We start from the raw sequence: 10,551 nt of genomic DNA, 5'->3' as shown, positions 1-10,551 counted from the left end.
AGGAGTTAAGCGTTTTGGAGTTAAGGGAAAGTTAGCACCATGTTTTGTGGGATCATACAAAGTTTTGGAACGTATGGGAGAGGTTGCTTACAAGCTAGAACTGCCAGAAGGATTGTTAGGAGTTCAGGATGTGTTTCACGTTTCCCAGTTGAAGAAGTGCCACGCAGAGATGGCCGATATTCCTCTGAGAGATACAGTGCCACTGGAAGCGATTCAGCTGGATAGTGATTTGACCTACGAGGAGAAACCAGTGAAGATTCTCGAGTTTGCCAGCCGAGTCACACGCAACAAGGTTATCAAGTTCTGCAAAGTTCAGTGGATCCACCATACCGAGGATGAAGCCACCTGGGAACGAGAGGAAGACCTACGGAAGGACCAGCCGCACCTATTTTCTAGCCAACCCGAATCCCGAGGGCGAGATTCATCTTAAGGGGGTAGGTTTGTAAAATCCCAAATTTCCAATTTGGAATGTTATACATATGTCATCATTGCATATCATATTTTATTGCATTTTTGGTTGATCCTAGAAATTCTAAGCAACTCAAGGACCCACGGAGAGAGTTGGGGATTTCGTTTGTTTTCGTATTTGAATTTTCTCAAATATTGAAAAGAGGATCATTTTGGTTTTAATCACTTTTGTCTCCGAATATTTCCACTATTAAAATAAAAGGAGAGGGGATAACATGACTTCTCCAAGATAAAAGAAATATTGGAGGAAAAATGTTAAAATCAAATAAGAATTTTATTTCGACTTTTATTGCTATTTTATTTGAATTAGGAAAAAATGCGTTTTTCAAAATTGCATTAGTAACCCAAATAAATTTCACTTTGTCCGCAATATTATTAGAGGACCGTGAAAATTTATTTCAAGATTTTTGGACTCTGTTTAGTATTTCTTTTGTTTGTTTTTCCGTGTCAGTTTTTTTTAAACAACACACCGACCTAACGGGCCGTGCCCAACCCGGACACCGCCCGGTCGGCCTTTAAAGGGCGAGGCCCGAGCCCGCAGTGCCGCCACCCCGCTCGAAACCCTAGCGCTGCCAGCGCCTCCGCGAAACACACGCCGTTGTCGCCGCCACTTCACGCCGCCGCCGCTACACGACGCCGCCACCTCCCCGTTGCGCCGCCGCCGCCGACCGCCCGCCCGCCGGAGCCGCCCCATCGCTGGAGCCGCCGCCGACGACCGCCCGCCCGCCGGAGTCGCCGCCGCCGCCACTCGTCGGAGGTAGAAACCGCCGCCGCCGCCGTCTCGGTTTTTCTCAGAAAACCGATGGTTTTTATAGAAACCTAGATCTAGTTTTTTATGAGATCGGTTCGGTTTTTTCGGTTTAGTTATTTAGCGGATGTTCGTCCGTATGTTCGTTTTAATGAATGTTGTTCGTCAGTTAGTCGCAGACAGCGAAGTTCGTTCGTTAGCCTGTTCATCTCGTTTTATTTTCCAGGGATTTTCTGCGATTATTTTCGATTGTGATTTCTGCCCTGATTTTTGTTCTAGTTTATCTTTTTGCTCGTTTATCCGAATCAGATGAAACAAGCGCCTAGATCTTCGTCTCGAAGCCTTCTTTCTGTTTAACTAACTTAAACAAGATTTGGTACTATAAAATTTGACTTAGTCCAGATTAGTAAACAAATCTTGTTTTTTCGTAGTTTAAGTTTCGTTTATCCGGCGAAGTTTGCACCAACTCTCAAGGTGAGAAAGGGCAATGCACGGTACCGAAGAGGCTAGCAATGATGGAAAGGTAAAAGTGTGTATAATCCATGGACTCAACATTAGTCAAAAGAACTCATATACTTATTGCAAAAATTTAGAAGTCATCAAAAACCAAGCACTACGCGCATGCTCCTAGAGGGATAGATTGGTAGGAAAAGACCATCGCTCGTCCTCGACCACCACTCATAAGGATGCACAATCCAAGGACACATCATGTTTCAAATTTGTTACACAACTTTAACCATACGTGCATGCTACGGGACTTGCTAACTTCAACACAAGCATTCTTTAAATTCATAATCACCCAACTAGCATGAATTTAATATCACTACCTCCATATCTCAAAACAATTATCAAGTATCAAATTGATCATCGCATCCAATTCACTTCCTATGATAGTTTTTATTATACCCAACTTGGATGCCTACCATTCTAGGACCAAATTTATAACCATAGCAAATACCATGCTATTGTAAGAGACCCTCAAAATAATATAAGTGAAGCATGAGAGACTAGCAATTTCTACAAAATTAAGCCACCGCCGTGCTCTAAAAGATATAAGTGAAGCACTAGAGCAAAAACTATCTAGCTCAAAAGATAAAAGTGAAGCACATAGAGTATTCTAATAAATTTCAATCAAGTGGGCTTCTCCCAAAAGGTGTATACAGCAAGGATGATTGTGGAAAACTAAAAATCAAATACTAATATCATACAGGACGCTCCAAGCAAAACACATATCATGTGGCGAATAAAAATATAGCTCCAAGTAAAGTTACCAATGAACAAAGACGAAAGAGGGGATGCCTTCCGGGGGCATCCCCAAGCTTAGGCTTTTGCCACTCCTTATTCCATAGTCCATCAAATCTTTACCCAAAACTTGAAAACTTCACAACACAAAACTCAACAGGAAATCTCATAAGCTCCGTTAGTGAAAGAAAAGAAAACCATTACATAAGGTACTGTAATGAACTCATTCTTTATTTATATTGGTGTTAAACCTACTGTATTTCAAGTTCTCTATGGTTCATACCACTTAATACTAGCCATAGATGCATCAAAATAAGCAAACAACACACGAAAAACAGAATTTGTCAAAAACAGAATAGTCTGTAGCAATCTGTAACTAACGCAAACTTATGGAACTCTAAAAATCGTACCAAAATAGGAAGTCCTGGACAATTTGTCTATTGATCTACAGCAAAACGAATCAACACAAAAGCATGTTTCTGTGATTTAAACAAACTAATTTCGTGTGTGCAAAGTTTCTGTTTTTCAGCGGAATCAAATTAACTATCACCTTAGGTTATCCTAAAGGTTCTACTTGGCAAAAACACTAAATAAAACATAAAAACACATCTAAACAGAAGGTAGATGCAAAATTTATTAAATAACAGCAAGGAAAAATATTGGGTTGTATCCCAACAAGCGCTTTTCTTTAAAGCCTTTTTAGCTAGGCATTTGAGATTTCAATGATGCTCACATGAAAGACAAGAATTGAAGCACAAAGAGAGCATCATAAAACATGTGACAAACACACTTAAGTCTAACATACTTCCTATGCATAGGCATCTTGTAAGCAAACAAATTATCAAGGCAAGCAAAGACTAGCATATGCAAGGAAGAACAAAGAGATGATAGCAATCTCAACATGAAGAGAGGTAATTTAGTAACATGAAAATTTCTACAACCATATTTTCCTCTCTCATAATAATTACATGTAGGATCATAAGAAAATTCAACAAAATAGCTATCACATAAAATATTTTCAACACGATCCACATGCATGCAAAGTTGACACTCTTCCAAAATAGTGGGATTAACATTAACTAAAGTCATGACCTCTCCAAGCCCACTTTTATCTAAAATTTCATAAGATTGATCAAAATCCAAATATGTGGGATCTAAAGTTGACACTCTTCCAAACCCACTTTCAATAATATTGCAAACACTATTATCAATCTCATATTCATCATGGGGGTTGAATAAATTTTCAAGATCAAAAGAAGAATCACCCCAATCATAATTATTGCAACAAGTAGTAGACATAGAAAAACTAGCATCCCCAAGCTTAGGGTTTTGCATATTATTAGCACAATTAACATCAAGAGAATTTATAGTAAAATCATTGCAATCATGCTTTTTATTCAAGGAGCTATCGTGAATCCTTTCATAAATTTCTTCATCACAATTTTCAGATTCATGAATTTCAAGCAAAACCTCATAAAGATAATCTAGTGCACACAACTCACTAGCAATTGGTTCAACATAATTGAATCTCTTAAAAAGATTAGCAAGTGGATGAGGATCCATAAACTTCTAGCAAGCAAAGATGCAAGCAAAAGGAAGGCACATGTAGACACAAGATCGAACGGAAGAGGGGAGAAGAAAAGGCAAAGGTGAAGTGGGGGAGAGGAAAACGAGAGGCAAATGGCAAATAATGTAAATGCGAGGGAGATGAGTTTGTGATGGGTACTTGGTATGTCTTGACTTGAGCAAAGTCCTCCCCGGCAACAGCGCCAGAAATCCTTCTTGCTACGTCTTGAGCTTGCGTTGGTTTTCCTTGAAGAGGAAAGGGTGATGCAGCAATAGTAGCGTAAGTATTTCCCTCAGTTTTTGAGAACCAAGGTATCAATCCAGTAGGAGGCTCCTCAAAAGTCCCACGCACCTACACAAACAAACAAAGAACTCACAACCAACGCAATAAAGGGGTTGTCAATCCCTGCATGGCCACTTGCGAAAGTGAGATCTGATAGAGATAATATGATAAGATAAATATATTTTTGGTATTTTATAATATAGATTGGAAAAGTAAATATGCAAATAAAAGTAGATTGAAAGCTTATATGATAAAAGATAGACCCGGGGGCCATAGGTTTCACTAGTGGCTTCTCTCAAGATAGCATAAGTATTACGGTGGGTGAACAAATTACTGTCGAGCAATTGATAGAAAAGCGAATAATTATGAGATTATCTAGGCATGATCATGTATATAGGCATCACGTCCGTGACAAGTAGACCGACTCCTGCCTGCATCTACTACTATTACTCCACACATCGACCGCTATCCAGCATGCATCTAGAGTATTAAGTTCATAAGAATAGAGTAACGCATTAAGAAAGATGACATGATGTAGAGGAATAAACTCATGCAATATGATATAAACCCCACATTTTTATCCTCGATGGAAACAATACAATATGTGCCTTGCAACCCCTATTGTCACTGGGTAAGGACACAGCAGGATTGAACCCAAAGCTAAGCACTTCTCCCATTGCAAGAAAGATCAATCTAGTAGGCCAAACCAAACTGATAATTCGAAGAGACTTGCAAAGATAACTCAATCATACATAAAAGAATTTAGAGGAGATTCAAATATTTCTCATAGATAAACTTGATCATAAACCCACAATTCATCGGATCTCGACAAACACACTGCAAAAAGAGTTACATCGAATAAATCTCCACAAGAGAGGGGGAGAACATGGTATTGAGATCCAAAAAGAGAGAAGAAGTCATCTAGCTAATAACTATGGACCCAAAGGTCTGTGGTAAACTACTCACAACTCATCGGAGGGGCTATGGTGTTGATGTAGAATCCCTCCATGGTCGATTCCCCCTCCGGTGGAGCGCCGGCGAAGGCTCCAAGATGGGATCTCGCGGATACAGAAGGTTACGGCGGTGGAAATTGTTTTTCGTTGGCTCCCTGGATGTATTCAGGGTACGTGGGTATATATAGGAGGAAGAAGTAGGTCGGTGGCCGCCCGAGGGGCCCACGAGATAGGGGACACGCCCTGTAGGGGTGGGCATGCCCTCCACCCTCGTGGCCGCCTCGGCTGCTTCTTGGCTTGCACTCCAAGTCCTCTGGATCACATTTGTTCCAAAAATCACGCTCCTGAGGGTTTCATTCCGTTTGGACTCCGTTTGATATTCCTTTTCTTCGAAATACAGAAATAGGCAAAAAAACAGCACTACAGCTGGGCCTCCGGTTAGTAGGTTAGTCCCAAAAATGATATAAATGTGTAAAATAAAGCCCATAAACATCCAAAACGGGTAATATAATAGCATGGAACAATCAAAAATTATAGATACATTGGAGACGTATCAACCCCATGGTTTGAAGTATATGCCTTGGATAGCTATCAAATCTCAAGCACTTGTGGATTTCATCAATGACTGGACAGAGCTGCAGATGCCTGAGGAAAAGCCGGATAGCACGTATTGGACTGTTCACTTTGATGGATCCAGGCAATTGGAAGGCTCGGGGGCTGGAGTTATTTTGACTTCCCCGCGAGGTGATAAATTTTGTTATGTTTTATGGTTGATGTTCCCTTGTACTAACAATGCACCTGATTATGAAGCCTTGCTCCATGGTCTTCGGATGGCCAAAGAAATGAATCTAAGCCGGGTGAGGTGTTTTAGCGACTCAAACTTGGTGGCTCAGCAAGTTTCAGGAACTTGGGATTCAAAGGATCCACTCATGGCAGCTTATCACCGAGAGGTTGATGCTGTTGCTGGTCATTTCAAGGGTTATCAAGTGGAGCATGTTGATCATAGGAAAAATGAGGCTGCTAATGCTTTGAGCCGATTAGGGTCCCAGCGTAAGCCAGTGCCCCCTAATATTTTCCTCAATATTCTACATAATCCTTCGGTTAAATTGCCTACGGAGGAAGATCTTGCAATTCCTGATCCAGAGGCACAGTTGGTGGCGGCTCTCCATGTTGTTCCTGATTGGACTGTTCCATATTTGGCTTACATGACCCAGGGTGAGTTACCTAATGATGAAACTTTGGCCATGCAAATAACCTGGAGGTCTAAGTCGATGACTATTGTCAATGGTGAGTTACACCGATGCAGTGTTACAGGGGTGTTTCAACGATGCATCTCTCCTGAGGAGGGTCGTGAAAGTCTAAGGGAGATTCATGAACGAGATTGCGGCCATCATGTTGGCTCTAAGTCTCTCATTGCTAAGGCTTTTCATCATGGGTTTTATTGGCTGACGGCTCATGCTGATGCAGAGGATTTGGTCGGTAAATGTGATGGTTGTCAGAAATTTTCAAGACGAGCTCATGTGACGGCTCAAGAATTGAGGATGATTCCAATTACTTGGTTGTTTGCGGTCTGGGGGCTAGATATGGTTGGGCCTTTTAAAAGGTCTAAGGACAAAAAGACTCACCTCTTGGTGGCTGTTGACAAGTTTACAAAGTGGGTTGAGGCTGAGCCGGTCAGCAAATGTGATGCAGCGATGGCAGTTCAATTCATTAAAAAGGTGATCTTTCATTTTGGATACCCTCATAGTATCATCACTAATAATGGTACTAACATGTACAAAGGTGCAATGAAAGAATTCTGTCAACAAAAGCATATTCGTCTTGATGTCTCGTCAGTGGCCCACCCCCAGTCCAATGGTCAAGCTGAAAGGGCCAATCAGGAAATCTTGAGAGGCATAAAGCCCTGGCTTATGGTCCCTTTGCAGAGGACACCGGGTTGTTGGGTGGAAGAGTTGCCCTCAGTGCTATGGAGTATCAATACTACCCCCAACAGATCTATGGGTTACATGCCCTTCTTCATGGTTTATGGAGCAGAGGCGGTTCTCCCTAGTGACATTCGTCACGACTCGCCCCGTGTGGTGGCTTATGTTGAAGCTGATAATGAAAAAGCACATCAGGATGCTCTTGACCTTTTGGATGAGGAGCATGACCTTGCGGCAGCTCGTTTGGCGATTTACCAGCAAGATCTGCGTCGTTATCATAGTCGTCGGGTTAAAACATGGACCTTTCAAGAAGGAGATCTGGTGCTCTGGCTCATCCAGGATCAAATTGGCATGCACAAGTTATCCCCACCTTGGGAAGAGCCTTTCGTGGTCAGAAAAAATCTGAACAACAGGTCATACTACTTCATTGATGTTCGAGAGCACAAGGACTCACGCAAGTCTGAGGAGGAGATCCGGCGATCGTGGAACATTGCTCATCTTCGGGCTTATTACACCTGAGCCACCGGCTCTTGTGATGTACATATTTCTACCAATGTATATATTATGATTAGTACAATAAAGCCGGCATCCCTGATAATTCAGGGCCTCTATCGTTTCATTTGTGAGAATCTGTGTCTTTATTGTCAATTCATAAGGTCACTTGGGGGCTTCCTGCTCATTGAGCATAGCTATGACTACCCTCTTGATCCGGCTTGCATTCCTTGTTACAAAATAACCTGGGGGCTTCCTTCTCATTGAGCATAGCTTTGATTACCCTTTGATCTGGCTGATATGCCTGATTACACACAACTTGGAGTTTCATGCCTAAGTTCAAGGTTACCAAAGAGAACTTGTTACAATGTACAGTTCAAACATAGGTAACCTTAATGATTTGTTAAATATTACTTGGGGGCTCCCTGTTAATGAACAAAGCTTTGTTGTCCCTTGTAATAGGCTTGGACGCAGGTGTATTCACCAAAAAATCCGGGTTCTCCTGCCTTTGTATGCTTGCCACTCCGACCAGGTAATCCTGGGATGACTCGCTGTACTCTTGATAGTCAATCTTATAAAGACCATGGACTTGTCAAAGTTAAAATAATGATTAGTCATGTGAGGCCCGGCTTATAGGTTTGAATTAAGGATTAACTCAGTGGTTGTGCGGCCCTTGAATAGCACTTGATATTGAGGCTTGGCAGCCTATGAAGGCCTTGTTTTTTCTTGTTTGTTTTTTGCTTTGAACATTTTTGCGGTTCATCTTTTGAACCATATTGATATATGGTTTACAATTGATTAGGGCCATGTCGCCTTGATCCTTATGATTCATATTGGAATATATCCGGAGTTTGATAACCCGGCCTAGCTTTGGACGATAAGTCACCAGTATGTGTTGATTACGTGCTTGGAGTTCAACGCTCTAAGTTTTTGGGATGCTACCCTTGCTGCATGTGACGTTGTAAGCCTTCGGTATGAACAAATTGCACGGGGCACTGCGCTCTTAGTCTTTGGACTGTTACCCTTACTGCATATGGCATGGTAAACCGGCAGAATGAACATATATCACAGGTATGATATTTGCTTGTTATAAGTATATATGGTTTTGATAGTCCGCCCTGATTATAGACTATATAGTCACCAGTGGATTTTCTGTGGGGAATTATGACCCGCCCTGGGGTAAACCGCAAGGGCACATGTTGTTTACCTGTATACAGGGATTATGATGACATGATCAGCAAGATTGACAGTAATTATGAGCATAAACAATAGATCTTTAAAGTCAGATCGGGCGGCTCAAAAGTGTTATGAAAATAAACACGCACGATGGCGTGGTAGATCATGGTTTTTCATCTAGCCTATTACATGGCTCCCCGAACTCAAAATAATAACTGTTTTGGAGACACACAGCGTCCAAATGTTGCATATAATAAACCGGCCTTTCCATCAGCTGTCTTGGTCTTCATGTGTTGATGCTTCCGGGTCATCTTGCGTCGACTTCTTCTTCTTGATTATCCATTGGCTGGAAGTCAGGCGTAGCCTAGTTGATGCCGGTCAAAGCTCTAAACACAGCCTCGTCATCTATAAGCCTTGATGGATCAATGTCAGGAGTGAAGGTGTGCTTACGTGTTGGCGGGATAAGGTCCACAGCATCATGAACCGGCGCCTTCACTTTGGAATTTGTAGCATCATAAACCGGATGATATTTGGAAAGATCAGTTTCCTCAGCCAGTTTGCTTACCTAGGGCGCATCTCTCTTGCTATGTTGGCGAAGTCATCAGCGCTAAAGGGTGACCCGTACTCTTTCAAACTGGGACAGCCGATGGCTATCTCTTCCGGGTCAAGTTCAGCTTGCCATGCCTTTGCCTGACTCGGAGCAGTGACGCCACCGCCTCTGGCGGCTGATCGTTTTAGTTCTTCCACCCTTTGTGGTAGCACAGACAACTTCTCTGGTACTTTCTTGATGAGGGACGGTGCTTGTTTCTTATGCAAAGCAGTGGAAATAGCCCGTTGGGCACCAGTATATAGCTATTCCACAAGGGTATATATAGCTTTCAGCCTTATGCGCATATCATCGCCTAGCTTGGAGCTTTTGGAACCTGCATTGGCAAGTATATTTATGAACTCGCTCAATGGCTGGTCAAATTTGATGAAGAGATGTTGAAGTATATTATTACTTACCAAAGATGGCCGATGTCATGCTGTTGATTTGACACTTTAAATCGGACAACTCATCAGTTACCGGCTTAAGGGCAGCTTCAGCGTCTTCTGCTCTCTTCAATAGAGTTGTTCTCTCGGTCTCCCAGCCAGTTTTATCAGCACTGAAGTCTTGTTTAAGCTTTTCAATGTTTTCCAAAGTAGTTTTCAGCTCTGATTTGGCTTTTGAAGTCTCAGATTGTTGGGTTTGAACGTTGGCCCTCAAATCTTTGACTTGGGATTCCTTCATATTTAGTTTAGCATGCAACATGAAGAAGATAGGAGGCATTATGATCATCTTATTTGAAGTCCCAAGCACAATACCAGTATTTTACTTGGCACTTGGGGGCTAATGCACATTGCTCTTTTTTTAAGACCATTTTATGATGATTCGGTTCACATTCTACGACTATGGCCAGCTCATGGGGGCTACATATTTGGATTTTGGTTCCTACTTACAGTGATAAGTTCTGGCTTAGCCATGCTGATTAAGTCGGCCCTTGGGGGCTACATATGTGCAATTAAGAGCTACATTTTTTAAATCCCGGTTTAACCATTTGGATTAAGCCGGCCCTTGGGGGCTACTTGTGTTGATTCTGCCATTCTAAACATACTATGACATGGATTCCAAGATTAACAAAGACATTTAAAAGTCTACAACATATTCAAGTTTATCATATC

Source organism: Triticum aestivum, chromosome 6B (assembly GCF_018294505.1).
Source record: "Triticum aestivum cultivar Chinese Spring chromosome 6B, IWGSC CS RefSeq v2.1, whole genome shotgun sequence".
Classification (NCBI taxonomy): domain Eukaryota; kingdom Viridiplantae; phylum Streptophyta; class Magnoliopsida; order Poales; family Poaceae; genus Triticum; species Triticum aestivum.
Note: the sequence above shows the minus strand (reverse complement) of the source record.